At 39.8% G+C, this 6,000-nt stretch overlaps 1 long non-coding RNA gene across 1 annotated transcript in view; it reads right to left on the bottom strand.

Moving 5' to 3' along the window:
• The window catches only part of LOC144238447 (uncharacterized), a 39,297-nt gene that overhangs the window by 11,789 nt on the left and 21,508 nt on the right, over positions 1-6,000 (bottom strand). The window lies entirely within an intron of this gene.

Genomic DNA, 6,000 nt, shown 5'->3' with positions numbered 1-6,000 from the left:
CAATCCCCCCCCCAGCCACTCTCGAATCCAATTACCACGATGCTGATCACCCCCACTCTCCCACTGGTGGCTTCTAATTCCTAAAATAAAGAACAATGCTCTTTGTTTTAATTTTTTTAAATATGTATTTATGCTTGAAAGAGAAAGGGAAAGAGAGAGAGATAGACAGAACGTGAGCAGGGAAGGGGTAGAGAAAGAAGGAGACACAGAATCTGAAGCAGGCTCCAGGCTCTGAGCTGTCAGCACAGAGCCTGACACGGGGCTTGGATTCACAAGCCATGAGGTTATGACCTGAGCCAAAGTAGATGCTTAACATAACTGATTGAACCACTCACACACCCCAGAACAATATTCTTACCATATTTGAAAAGTCCCCCAAAATCTGACCCCATCCCTCCTTCATTATCTAAATTATCCTCGTTAGTTCTCTTACCTCCAGCTGCACTGTTCTATTTTCCAAACTTTCCATTCTCCCTCCCACCAAGGGATCTTCACACATGTTCTTCTCTACCTGCCATTCACCTAAATGATTTCCACTAAAGAGACTTCCCAGACTATAATCCAAGTTGGATCTCTCTCACCTACCATCTACATGTCCTTCCTAGACCTCATCCCATTCATAGCTTTACATTTCTGGGCCTGTTTTCCCCCACTAGGTTGTAAATCTGAAAAGGAGGAGACATGCCAGTTTCATTCACCATTTGGTCACCAGCACTAGCCTGGAACTTGCCACATGGTAGGGTTCCACTAACACTTGTTGGGTGAACTGATGAGTGGTACACTGTGAGTCAATGAGAGAGCAGTGTCAGTTCTTTATCCCATACCATTTCTTTTATACTTTAGGGGGAAAGAAAGGAACTTGTGAAATCTCAGGAATCACAGTCTAGAATTGTTTATTTCTCCTATATATCCTATAAGCATACAGTTTTAGAACTACTTTGGACATCAGATGTCGCTAATCCAAGCTTTTCACTTTATAATTAAAGAAACATGGGCCCAGAGAGGTTTTGTGGTTTTCTCAAGGGCACAGGTTATGATAGACTCAGGACTCAAATCCGTGACTCCAGCACCACCTCTTTTAGGGCACACTGTCTCTTTCAAACAGTGCTGCCTATATCCAGCAATGGTAGCTCTAGTCAAACTCCTGTTTTTCTCCCAGATTCAAACTGCCAGAGCTGCTCCCTCCAACTTCTCTCAGAGTCCTTCATTTCCACCTCCAATCCCTAGTTCCCATTAAATTCCTTCGTCCTACTTAGAGCTGCAAAATTGCTTGTTTGTGCTTGTTTCGACATGCTTCGCTGACATTCTGGACTCTCGATTAGTCAACCAGTGACCAAAAAAAAAAAAAAAAAGTGTAATTCAATCCCTCCTGTATGTTCAAAACTAAGCTGGGTGCTCCAGGGAATAAAAGGAAGACACAAATGTCCTTCTGACCCTTAAGAAACAGAAATGCTATTTGAAGAAGTAGAGTTTGCACAGCTAACACTACTAGAGAAAAAAGAAAAAGCAGTAATGACAGTAATCTAGTTTGTGGAATATGGACTCTGAGCGCTATAGAAATTGAGCCGAAGAAAAACGAGGAAGGCTGCACATGAAAGGTAGAAGTTGATCTGAAGCATAAAAGAAGGGAAGCACTTGCACTTGCAGAGAAGAGAGAGAAAAAGCTATTGAAGTCAGCATATTCCAACTAGGAATAATACCTCAAGTAGTGTCATTAATAATACAAAATTAATAAATTTTGTAAAATATCAACTCAAATGGAGAAGAGTGCCAGATAGGAGATTCTGAAGAAAGTAAGGGCATAAAGTCTTTTCCAGATCCCCCAGGGACTGGTGACAGAGAAGTTAGGGAAGCTTGAAAGCCAGTATGACTCTCAAGCCCTCTGAGGGCCTCCCTACTGCATTAACAGATAATAGTATTGTTAACTCTCACTGCCTCTAACTATGTGCCATGCATTGTGTTAGGTGCTTTGATATGTTATCTCATTCATTCACACCAAATCATCCTAGCAGTCCAGTGATAGTAGGTAGTATTATTATTGCCACCTTCCGTATGAGGAAACTGAGAGTTTTGGCAGAGTAAATAAACTGACAAACAAGATTACATAGCTGGATTACATAGCGCCAATCAAGCCAAATTCTGACTTTGGAGTGGGAACAAAATAAAAACAACTCAGAAGTCCCCAACGCTGTTTCAAAAATAGCACAAAGCATGAACTCAGAAGACTGTCCATATTAGCTCTCATGGATAATCTTGAGGAATTTTATAAATTCCTCATGAGAGGAATTTTATAAAATACTCATGAGAATGAGTCATGCAGGAATAGAAAGATGCAAAAGGGTCAGTTCTCACAACTTGATGGCATCAAATTTTCATTGGTTTAGGCCATTAACTCATGACTAAGAGGGGGAAAAGCCTACAATGTATCTGAGTTGGTGACCCCTACACTACATGAATTCTTCTCCATTCTTTCCCCACCACTGAATTTTCCCCCTGATGTTAATAAAAGCATTTTAACACACCCACTACATATAACATAGAGGATGTAAATTGCGGCATTGAAGGAAAGAAGGAAGAAGGGGAGGGAGAGAAGGATGGAGGAAAAGAGAAGGCAGAAATTCAGAAAATTGTCTTCTGTTGTCAAATGATCCTATCCACTGCTTCTTTGCTTTCCTCCATCTCCCGTAATGTGTGTTGACAATAGTGACACCTCCTGGCGAAAACAAACTTGACCTCCTGCAGGATTTCATTTTGCTCAGTCACTGCAAATTACTCTTGACTCTTCTTGTTGCCTCCAGGTGTAATTTTCTTTTCCTTATCTGGAAAAGCATAAACTGACACAGCCCATCCTCAGCCTTAGAAACTCAATAACCCAGTGCTGACCTGACCACAGAACTCTGCTATGCAAAGCCCCTGAGTTTCATCCCTGAACACGTCAGCATGATTAGCCCAGAGACCCAATTCACAGTCTTCCTACTTACAGCTACATTAAATATAAATAAAGGAAACTAAATACCAGCTACTGAAAAATAGTTCAATTAAATTCTACAATGAGAGTGCCTCTTGATTTTAATGTGTTTAATCCCCTAGGAAACATACTTGGTGTGTGCCCTTTTCTTGAAGATTTTTTTTGGGGGGGGGGTTNGAAACATACTTGGTGTGTGCCCTTTTCTTGAAGTTTTTTTTTTGGGGGGAGGTGTCTCAGACTTGTGTGAATCATACAGTCACCAAAATGACTAAAAGCTGTTGGAGTTATTGTTCACCAAAAACAGTAAAAGATTTGTTTAATGAGTGTGGAAGGTTTTGTTTTATGTCACTAGCATAGCATTCTAGAGTGTGATCCCTATGGTTACAAGACTTGAGAATAGTATATTAGAAAATACAGTATGATGTTTTGTCCATACTATGAAAGCAGTCCAGCATTTTGTTTGCTAACCTAGACCACTGAACAAGCACAATTAAAGGAAAGAGGAGTTGGCCAATCACAGCAGAGAATGAAGCCAACCTCAGACCCCATAGTATTTTCTCAAATTTTATAAAATAGCTGAGGGCTTTTGCTGTTCTCTAGAAAGAAGGCACTCAGTGATTCAGAGCATGAAGAATTTACCTTGAAACTGGTTTGCTTCTATTCTATTCACAGTCTGCACAATGAAGCCCCTTCATTCGGTTAACTAAACTTTTAACTTCACAGGTTGGAAAATATCTATGAACTTTCCCTTAGTTGTACTTTTATTTTGAAAAGGTTCCTATGAGAGATCTGCACATTAATTCTCAGGTGAACTTGCATTCCAAAATTAATAAAAATTCAAACCTTTGCTCCTTTTCACATCTAGTGATTCTTTAGGCAAATAAACCTTGGAGATTAGATTATGTCTTTGCTATGCATGAACAGAAAACACTTGTATCAGAAAGAACAAAAGCCCTTCAACTGATCAAAAAGGAAAAGGCAGTTGAGTTGTGGAAGTTATGTTTTTGCTTCTGTTTTATTGAAAACTATGGTTGAAATTTCAACTTCATTCTGACACAGTAAAAATTCCAAACATAAGCATTTCAAATCATTTATGTAAAGGCTAATTGTGGTGAGGGCGGTCAATTTGTAAGCTTTTTGCTTGCTTTAGAGCACAGTTGAAAGACACTCAACTAGAATAATGTGTCTTATGATTAACATAGCATCCAAATGAAAGATCTGGAACACATCAGCACATAACATACAAATAATGAATATATTTTTGGACTTCATTAAGTAGTTTACACATTTAGTCAACAATGAATAAAGTGTGTGCATTGGGTTAAGCAAAATGCAAGGTGTTGGGAAGCATTAGTGGCCCCTGCCCTCAAGTGAGAGCAGTCTAGTAGGAGAAAGTCTTGCATAGGACATACTTATGCTAAAGAATTATTCACTGTTTATCTGAAGTTCAAATTTAACCAGGTGTCCTGTATTTTTATCTATCTAATCTGGTAACCCTAGGAGAAAGTAAATGGGCGATTTCAACACTGTGAAGTGGTAAGTATGATCTGAATGCTAAAGAAGCGCTTACGGATGTATGAGTAACCCAGACTAGGGAATCAGGATCTGAAAGATGAATAGGAGTTAACCAAGAAAAAAGAAAAATAAAGAAGTTTCAAGAAGGAATGCAAGTGCAAAGTTCCCATGCAGAGAAAGAGACTGGCATATGCCTATCACTGTCATAAAAAATGTCTGGGCACAGGGTGATGAGGCAGGAGACATTGTAGATGCCTGACCATGGAGATCCTACAAAGATATTTGGACATCTTTACGACAATGGAAAGTAGTAAATGTTTCCAGGCAGCAGTGTTGTACAATCAGCTGTATGATTTAGGAAGACTATTCTGGGTGGATGGTGGAAAATGGATAAACATCTGGCAAGATGGAAGCAAAGAAATCAGTTGAAATAATTCACCTAAGGGACACAGTTTAGTTTAGTGGTGTAAACTAAAATCCTAGCAAAGGGAATATAAGAAATATGCAAATGAGAAAGACACAGGAGAGATGGGTTAGGAGGAGGGTACAGGAATATTTGGTGATCAACTGAATAGGGATTGTCTGAAAGGAAAGACTCAAGTATAATTTTTTTTTTAATGTTTTATTTATTTCTAGGAGAGAGATAGAGACAGCATGAGCAGGGGAGGGTCAGAGAGAGAGGGAATCACAGACTCTGAAACAGGCTCCAGGCTCTGAGCTGGCTGTCAGCACAGAGCCCGACGCGGGGCTCGAACCCACGAACCGCGAGATCATGACCCAAGCGAAAGTCGGACGCTTAACCGACTAAGCCACCCAGGCGCCCCAAGTATAATTTAAAAATAACATTAATAGAGCATTTATCATAGGTCACTATACAAAGTGCTACAAACATACCCAAGTCTATGAAATAGGCACTATTATTCCTGCTTTAGAAATAAGGGAAATAAGACTTACAGAGACAAACAAGTAATTAGCTTGTAAACCTAATAACTGGTGCAATAAGGATCATATCCAGTACTTGAGGCTGGACTAAGAGCTGACTGATGGTGCCATTGAAATAGAGGTGCTATTGAAATAGAGGAGGGGCAAACATTTGTGGAAAAAGGGCTGACTCCTTTTTAGACTTGGTAGATCTCAGGTGTCTGTGGATGATGTCTGAGGGCAATTGAATAGATGGATTTAGAGTTAATCAAAGGGACTGGACCAGAAACAGGGATTGGGAAGTGGTCAGTGTAGCATTTAAAATTGAAACCATGAGAGTATAGATAAAATGGCCAGAGAAGGTATACCAAGTGAGACCAGAAGTATAGGGAAAAAGCCTGAAAAAAACCAACATTCAAGGGCCGGAATGGACAGAGCAGTAGGAGAAATACCAGAAGAGTATGGTGTCAAAGAAGACAAGAAACGAGAGCATTCTAAAATGAAGGAAGGGTCAGCATTGTGATATGAGTTATGCGAAATTGAGAGAGGAAGTTCAGAGGGTAAACTTGTACATAGCAGAAGAGAAAATTTTCGGG

The sequence above is a fragment of the Crocuta crocuta genome, unplaced genomic scaffold, assembly GCF_008692635.1.
Source record: "Crocuta crocuta isolate KB4526 unplaced genomic scaffold, BGI_CrCroc_1.0 scaffold216, whole genome shotgun sequence".
Lineage (NCBI taxonomy): Eukaryota > Metazoa > Chordata > Mammalia > Carnivora > Hyaenidae > Crocuta > Crocuta crocuta.
The sequence above is the reverse complement of the archived record's forward strand: the minus strand, read 5'-3'. Positions and strand labels throughout refer to the sequence as shown.